Here is an 8,920-nt window from a genome sequence, read left to right as displayed (position 1 = left end):
TCATGAGGATGGAGCCTCCATGGCGTAATTACCTCCTATGAGGCCCAACCAAAGTTCTTCAACATCCCAACACTACAGCACCAGGAACTACAAAGTTTCCAGAACACGGACCTCTGGGTGATGGTGGGGGTGGGGGAAAGTCAGTGCTGGATACACACACTGTCACAGATGCCTGCAGTGACTATCTCTCAGTGACAAGCAGTTCCAGGGACCAACAAGGGTGGATCTCAGAAACATTAAACTAAGAAAGAATTCAGATTTTAAAGGGGTCTCTGCTTCGTCAGTTGTGACCACAGTCTCCCTCTGGGGAGGGACGCGGATAGTTAGGGAGGCTTTGTGTGTTTGGAGGGAGTGTATGGGAAGTCACTTTACCCTCTGCTCAATTTTTCAGCCAATCTAAAACCTCCCTAAAAATGGCAGTCACTTACTCATTGGTGGTACCATACACCTGACAAAAGCACTTTAAGGAAGGAAGGGTATCTTGGCTTACAGTTCTAGGGGCCACAGTCCACAGAGTCAGGGAAGGTGTGGAGGCAGGAGCAAGAGACTGCTGGTCACATCTGATCACGCCGCATCCACAGTCAGCTCCAGAGTGTGATGGTGCTTCTTCCAGCTTTCCTTTCCCTCTTCTTTCAGCCCTAGACGCCAACCCATGGAGTGATGTTATCACTCCACGTTTAGGGTGGCCTTTCCCTCCTCTAGGGACCTAATGTAGATAACCAGCCAGAGACAGCCCCAGAGACTTGTTCTCATGGTCGTCCTGAATGCCATCAGGCTGACAACGAGGGTTAAGCATCTCCTGTTGCACAGTTCCATCTCGATGGCATCCTCGGCAGGGACAGCTGGATGACATGGTGGTGATTGCCATGGGCTATGGGTAGGAGAAGGATTGACATGGAGTCCAAGGAGTGACTCCAAGGAGGTGGAGCCACTGTGGTGTCTGCTTAGCAGCCTGGACAGGTTTGTCAACGCTGGCAGAGGTGTGCACTAAAATGGTGAATACCACTGTGTGCGAATTACTTTTGAATATCTACCAGGGATCCAATGACACCATTCTTTGGCCCATCTAACTGAGCGCCATAGATCTGGCCCCAGTGCTGCTGATCCTTTCTTTTTCAGATGCTATCCTGCTGATTCATTCCTTCTTAGCCCCATTATTATTCTTCCAAATATCTGCCTCCCCTGACACATATGGTTTTTCTCATTAAAATGACCTTCTATAAGAGTGCAACCAGATGATGCTAGTTTGAGGGGTTGGGGGATTAAGTACCTTGGCACCTCTCCCTCGCCTCTTTCTCTGCTATGTATTTCTACCATTACATGCTGCCTTACTGTAGGACCAACGCAAACAATTGATCCTGTACTGAAATTTTCAAAATTGTGAGCCAAACCCTTTTCTCTTTATAAGTTAGTTATCTCAGGCATTGTAACATAGTGACAGAAAACTTACCAATACAGTTAGTGCATCTGTAATAGTACCTTTTACCCAGATCATTCATGTTCTCATTATGTTTATTAAAAAGTTAAAATTGGTGTGTGTGTGTGTGCGACACACACACACACACACATGCACATACAATTGTATTTATGTGTGGAAGTCAGAGGACAATTTGTGAGAGTCAGTTCTCTCCTTCTACCATATGGATCCTGTTCAGTGTTAAAATAACAAAACATTCAAAGTTGGATATTTTATAAAATAAAGAGATTCAGTTTACACCTGATTTTGGTGCCTTTGGTGTCAACAGCAAAATGCCAGCGCCTGATCCAGGGACCACTGGCCTCCTCACAAAATGGCAAGAATCAGGAAGGGCGACAGCTATGTGCAAAGGGAGAGGTCCCATGATGAGATAGGAAGCCAAGAGATTTGGAGACTGGACCTGTTCCCTCATACAAACTCCTTCCTGTGTGAGTTAAGAGTAACTGGGATCCCCTGGAAACTACGCTCTCAGGGGTGCAGGGTTCCACGTCCCCCTCATGGACCTGCCTCAGTGACCTAACTTCCTTCTCCTAGGCTCCACCTCCTAAGTGTCCTGGGACCTCCCCACAGCACCATGGAACCAGGACCAAGTCCACAACATAGGGACATGTGGGGGACATTCAAGATTAAAGTTATAGCCACTTCCCTCCAGGCTCACTACCCCATTACCAGCTGGAGAGTTTAACATTTATCATGGTTGTTGGTAAGTTTTCCAACCACTCTTTTAATTTAACAACAAAGCCTTCCTTTCTTTTATATTTTTCCTCTTTGTTTTGAGATTGCTAGATTCTTTTTTTTTTAATCTATTTCTTCCTTTACTGTTTTGTAATAGAAGATTTTATTTCCATTCTTTTGATAGTTGACCTTTGGCCACTTAGAGTAGAGTGCTTATCTTTTATGGACCATAACTTGAGTCAATATTTAACCTATTTGAATAGCTTAGGAACATTAGAATATTCTGACTCCAGCTGTCCCTTCTGAGTCACATATTGTTGTTATCCTACAGTGCAGTTGGACTTTTGGAAAACAACTCATGACCTCACCTCCATTCCCTGGGGATTGGAACCCTTGGTTCAGGCCCAGGATCCCCTAGTTCTTTCTCACTATTCCATTCAACCTTTTCCCCTAGCCCATCTCCCATTCCTTTGTGTCAATGGCTCTCTCACAGAAACACTTTGTACTACAGTGATCTCAGTGACCACACTAGGCAGGGACTCAGATCAGTGCCTTGATCACAGAAGTATCCTCTTGCAGTAGATGAGACAGTGAGCAGAGAAACCTTAGAGCCCTTAGTCCTAAATGGACTGCCTCAAGGCTCCAAGATCTGTGCAGAAGAGGAGACAGAAAAATTGCAAAAGTCAGAGGTGATGGGTGACTCCAAGGAAGCAGTGTCCTCCAGACACAACAGGACTGATACACATATGAATACAGAGACTGTGTCAGCACAGACAAGACCTGTACAGATAGATTCAGATTAGATAGCATCCAAGGAAGTAGACAGGGGTCCCAATCCTAACCAAGAAGCTATTTGCAATTTATATTCATTGGCAAAGAGAAAATCAGTTTTCTACAATGGAGTGTCACTGGGTATATAAACTTTAATCCAGGGCAGGCCTCATGCCCAGGAATAGTTGACCAACACAAATTGAATGCTACTGCTTTCTGGGGGTCCTTTTTATTTATTTTTTGACATTTTTGTTTGTTTTTTTTTGTTGTGATTTTTATTTGTGTTTGTATGGAGAGAGAGAAAGCGAGCGAGAGAGAATTTATATATATATATATATATAAAGAAAGAAAGAAAGCTGGGTGGGTAGAGAGGTGGGGGAATCTTGAAGAAGGTTGAGGCAAAGAAAACATAATCAAGTATATTGTATGAAATACTTTTCCAATAATAACTGCTGTGATTTGAATGAAAATGCCCCCCATAAGCTCACAGGAAGTGGTACTATTTGAAAGGACCAGGAGGTGTGGCCTTGTTGGAGGAAGTGTGTCACTGGGGGTGGGCTTTGAAGTTTCAGATGCTCAAGCCCGGCCCAGCGTGACTCTCTCTTCCTGCTGCCTGCTGATTCATATGTGAAACTCTCAGGTCTTTCTCCATCACCATGTCTACCTGTGTGCTACCATGCGTTCCTCCATGATGATAATGAACGACACCTCTGAACTGTAAGCCAACCCTAGTTAAATGTTTTTTTCTTTATAAGAGCTGCCATGGTCATGGTGTTTCTTCACAGCAATAGAAACCCTAAGACAATAATTCTTGGGAAGAATACTTCTATGTGACAGATACTATTCTGAATGTACTGATTCATTTAACACTCACACACCCCTACAAGACATTATTTATTTACTTACTAGTCTTAGCTTCATGCTGTGAATATAGACAAGGAAAACATTAAGGCACACTAAGGCCAAGAAGCTGACCCAAGGTTAGACTGGTAACATGAACATTTTGACTTCAGAGCTCACACTATCAGCTACCACACTCTTGGGCCACCAATACAGTCATTTATGCCTTTGAAAGTACCGGGAATTGAACATAGGGCTCCTGCATGCTAAGTAAGTGCGCCATCAGGTAACTTTATTTCCAGCTCTTCTTTCTTCAACTTTTTTGTTTTCAGACAGGGTCTCACCATGCTTCACAGGCAAACTTGCTCTGTAGCCCAGGCTAGCCTTGAACCTTCTTTTCCTTCAGTGTTCTAAGCATCTAGGATTACAAACACAGCTTTTCTGAAGTGTGATTGTGCACACAATATGGCTGTCTTAGTCATTTGTCAAGTGTGTCACACAGTGGTGCTAGGCACATTTGTGCTGTGCTGTCATCTCGCAGCCATCCACCTGCAGAACTGATTTGTCTTGTAAAACTAAAACTCTGAGCCAGTTGAGGTGGTACATGCCTTTAATCCCTTTAAGCACTTAGGAGGCAGAGGCAGAAGGAACACTGAGTTTGAGGACAGCCTGGTTTACAGAGTGAGTTCCAGGACAGCCAGGGCTACACAGGGAAACCCTGTCTTGAAAAACCAAAACCATCATCACCTCCACCAACTCTACCACTAATACTATCACCACCACCACCTCTATCACCACTACCATTACTCCCTCCAACTCTCCCCTTGTACTCCTACCATCTCCACCATCACCATCACCACCACCTCCACCATCACCATCATCACCATCACCATCACCACCACCTCCACCATCACTGTCACCACCACCTCCACTATCACCACCACCACCATCACCATCACCACCACCACCATCACCATCACTACCACCTCCACCATCAACACCACCTCCACCATCACCACTACCACCACCACCACCATCACCACAACCTCCGCCATCACCACCACCTTTGCCATCATCGCCAACAACAAACTAAAACTGTGTTAAGCAAGTAATTCTTCATTGCTTTCTCCTGGAAGCCCATTAGTTTGATTATATATCTCATACAAATGGATTAAAATAAGATGCATCTTATAGCACAATTGTTTCACTTCACATAATGTCCTCCGTTCATCTGTGTTGTCTTTATTCATGGCTGATATCAAGCAGGGATATCAGGGATGGGAGGACAATGGGACAGGCTTGTGTGGGAATCACACTTAACATCTCTGCTTCCCCAGACTCAGTTCACTGTTTCCTTTATTCAGCAGCCAATCAGCTTTCCATGTCTTTGCTTACTTCTTTGTATACAGAAGTAATTGCCTTCTCATCCCAAGATATTGTGTAACTATTTCCTTCACACACACACACACACACACACACATATATATATATATTTCCTATATATATTTCCTATATATATATTTCCTATATATATATTTCCTATATATACACATATATATGTATATGTATATATTTCCTATATATATGTATGTGTATATTTCCTATACACACACACACACACACACACATACACACACACATATATATATATATATATATATAGAGAGAGAGAGAGAGAGAGAGACATATTTGTTCACATCTCCCCAGAAGAATGTACTCAGCAAAACTGGTACTAAATGAAGAACAGACAGAACAAAGGTGCATTGGGAGGAGTAGTTTCATACAGTATACAAGATTTTCTGCCAAGACCGATTCACTGAGGGTGTGGCATCTTTGCCTACCTTTCCATGTGGCATGAGACAGTGTGCCTCATTGATGTAGTGGCAGCAGTTCTTTGTCCCCTTCTGTGGGTGATAAACCTTGCAGACAAAGCTGAGCAATCCTACAGTGGAACATCTTGGGCCTCAGGGGTTGGGGAGGGGAGGATCCAGGGTGGCCATCTTCCTCTGTGTAATGTAGGGTTGTATTGTGAAATGCTGTCCTCTGGGCACGGCACGACCCCTGCTGTCTTAGAATGAGATTACTGTGATTACTTCCTCACAGGCTTGGGCCCAGATATTCTATCCTGGAGAGGGGGAGGCATGAGTAGTTTGAGACAGCACAGTAAATGCACACGAACCCCTTCCTGAGGATATATGAGCTGTTAGTGCTGTTGAAGGGGAGACATTTTCTTTAGTTATATACCTGCTTGTAAGTTGCTTCTACTGCCATGGGTTAGCCCTCACCCATGGTAGACTAGGGTGGACTCATTCCTTCTGTCTGCTGTTGATGCCCTGTCTGGGATTAATAAATATTTGCTCAAGTATTTCCAGAAAAAGTTAATGCAATAGGTGGCTTGCCTCTTTGGGGGGTTTCCAGGAGAGATTGGGAATACCCCTTCCTTTCAAGCCGACGAACTAGATACTATGCAGCAATCTCCCTAAGTGGGACTTTTGAGATGGGATTCTAAAATACATTATGGCAGCAGTCCTGTGGCTTTGTTGTGGGAGACATGCAAGGGAGGATGAGCTATCTGTCCAGAAGAATTTACCTGAAAGAGAGGAATTGAGAGCAAACGAGATAAGGACACTGTCACCCTCATTAGCCTCTTACTTGGCAGAAAAAGAGAAGGAAAGGGGTGATGAGGTGGAGGTGTAGCTTTGCTGTGTCTACAGATGGCAGGAAAAGATAATCCAATTTAGGTTTATGTTAAATAGCCCTTCCTGGAATTCCCGGACTTGAAATTCATGGGAGGCATTAGTCAGTCAGTCGGGGTGTGGGTGGGAAATAGAAGTGATGGAAGCTACCCTGCAGGTCCAGACTTTAGTGAAGAGGAAGAGAATGCTTGCTGTCCAACATACAGATGAGGACCTCCATAATGGCCCATTATGGGAAGCTATGATGATCAGAGATGTTGCTGTATCTGAGCTGTTTGGGGTGAATGAGATCAATCTGAGCGCTGTGGAGGCAGAGAAACTGAGTAATACAATACTCATCCCCCTCTAGGCAGAGGTTGAGTTATCCGAGATTAGTCTCAGATGGGCCAGTTCTTATGAACTGTTAGGGATATGGGATTAATACTAGCTGAGATTCCCATGAATATCACGGTCTGGAAGGCACCACAGGGAAGGCAGGCATCACCAAGGGACTTGGTACAGAGAACGTGGTGTTTGACTCTAACTCACTGAGTCACAGAGAAGAGTTAAGATAGAAGTTAATCAGCCGGGATCTTAGAACTGCGAGCTTTAGCCACATTTCTGAGCTCCGCAGTGGAATCCCATCTCTACAAAGCAGAAGAGGTGTTGACAGATCTGAACAATTCAGACGCATGTAGGTTGAGTTTATAAGGCAGAGTCACCAGGAGAATAGGAACAAAAGGCAAAAGCGGACAATGGAGCTGTCTGGGTTACTTGAGAGGAAATGTGACAAGATTTGTGTTGAGCCCTGGGAAGGGATAGGGATGACAGAAAGCTAAATGCTACCCAGGTGAGTCTCTGAGTGTGGGGGTGGGTGGGGGACTTTAAACATTGAGCAAAACTTCACCAAAGATGTGTGTAGGGGGTATCAAATGTGGTGGAGAGATGGCTCATCAGGTAAGAGTGCTGGCTGTTCTTCCAGAGGACCTGTATTTAACCTCCGCTCCCACACGGCAGCTCACAACCTCTTTAGGACTAGATCCAGGGCATCCAATGCTATCTTCTGGCTTCTTTGGGTATGAGGTATGCATGTGGTTCAGACATACATGCAGACAGAACATCCATAATTTAATTAATTAATTAATTAAATTGATTGATTTAATTAATTAAAATAAAATTTCAAAGGAAGTAGCTAGTGGCAGAACACTACGTGTAAACATATTAAGCTTGTCCTAGGAATGTACACTTACTCCCCTAGTGATGCCGTGTTCATTTCTCCCCTGCAAGAAGTTATACCCGGGGTTGAAGGCTTGTTCAGTCTGTTCAGGAAGTAGATGTGGTTGATGGAGAAGTAATGGTCATGGTATCAACTGAGAACCAGACAGACATGGGGAGCCAGCATCAGTGATAAGGAGAACATGGCCTTGCACGTCCTGGCTCTGACTGAGCCAAGCAGTGTAAGCCAGCCTTGCTCAGTTCACTGGACGCATGTGGATGCAAGGCAGCCCCACTGCAGGTCCCCATGGCGAGGAGATGAAATGACACATAGAAAATTATGGTCAGTTATTGTGGTGGCTTGAATAAGAATGGCTCCCCGAAGGCTTATGTATCTGAATGGGTAGTCATCAGGCATTACTTGGGAAGGATTAGGAGGTGTGGCCCTGTTGGAGCAGGTATGGCAATATTTGGAGGAAGCATCACTGAGGGGGTGGGCTTTGGGGTTTTAAAAGCCCAAGCTAGGCCCAGGCTTTCTTTTCCTCTTGCCTGCGGATCCAGATGTAGAACTCTCAGCTACTTCTCCAGTACCATGTCTTCCTGCTTTCCCACCATGATGATCATAGACTGAACCTCTGAAACTGTAAGCAAGTCCCAGTTAAATGCTTCTTTTATAAGAGTTGCCTTGGTTGTGGTGTGTCTTCACACCTGTACAGCACTAAGACAATTATGGGAAGCTGGACGAGAAAGTTTCCCCATACTGCGATACTCAACCCTGCTCACTGATTGGACAACTGGTGTCAGTGCTAGCGTATTTCACGTGGCATTGGAACTTGCTAACATTTTATTTTAACTGTGCCCTTGGCTGCTGACTCTCAAGACCAATTGGCACTTGCTTGGAGCAGATGGTGGTGGGCCTTCAGAGAGGCTGTCTATCCTCTATAAAAAGTTTTATTATATAATGCTAAACCTTGAGTATCTTACAGATTTGGAAAGGCATCTGGAAGAACAGTAAAAAAAAAAAAAAAGGCAATTAAAGAGCTTATGTGAAGATACTCTGTGTGGGCGGAAGAGGCATAGCCAGAAGCCATAAGGTTACAGAATCTTTGTACCAGAGGTGGATTACCACCCTGTAAGATGTTGGTCACAGGCCCCTGAGGAGGCCATAAATGTTATTGCCCCCGCTCTTGGTTGTATGCCAGAAGTAGATGGCAAGTTCTTATTGTTGAAGACATCATATACTTCAGTTGTAGGACAGAGAAATTTG

The sequence above is a fragment of the Apodemus sylvaticus genome, chromosome 7 (assembly GCF_947179515.1).
Source record: "Apodemus sylvaticus chromosome 7, mApoSyl1.1, whole genome shotgun sequence".
Taxonomy (NCBI): Eukaryota; Metazoa; Chordata; class Mammalia; order Rodentia; family Muridae; genus Apodemus; species Apodemus sylvaticus.
This window is presented reverse-complemented; position numbering follows the sequence as displayed.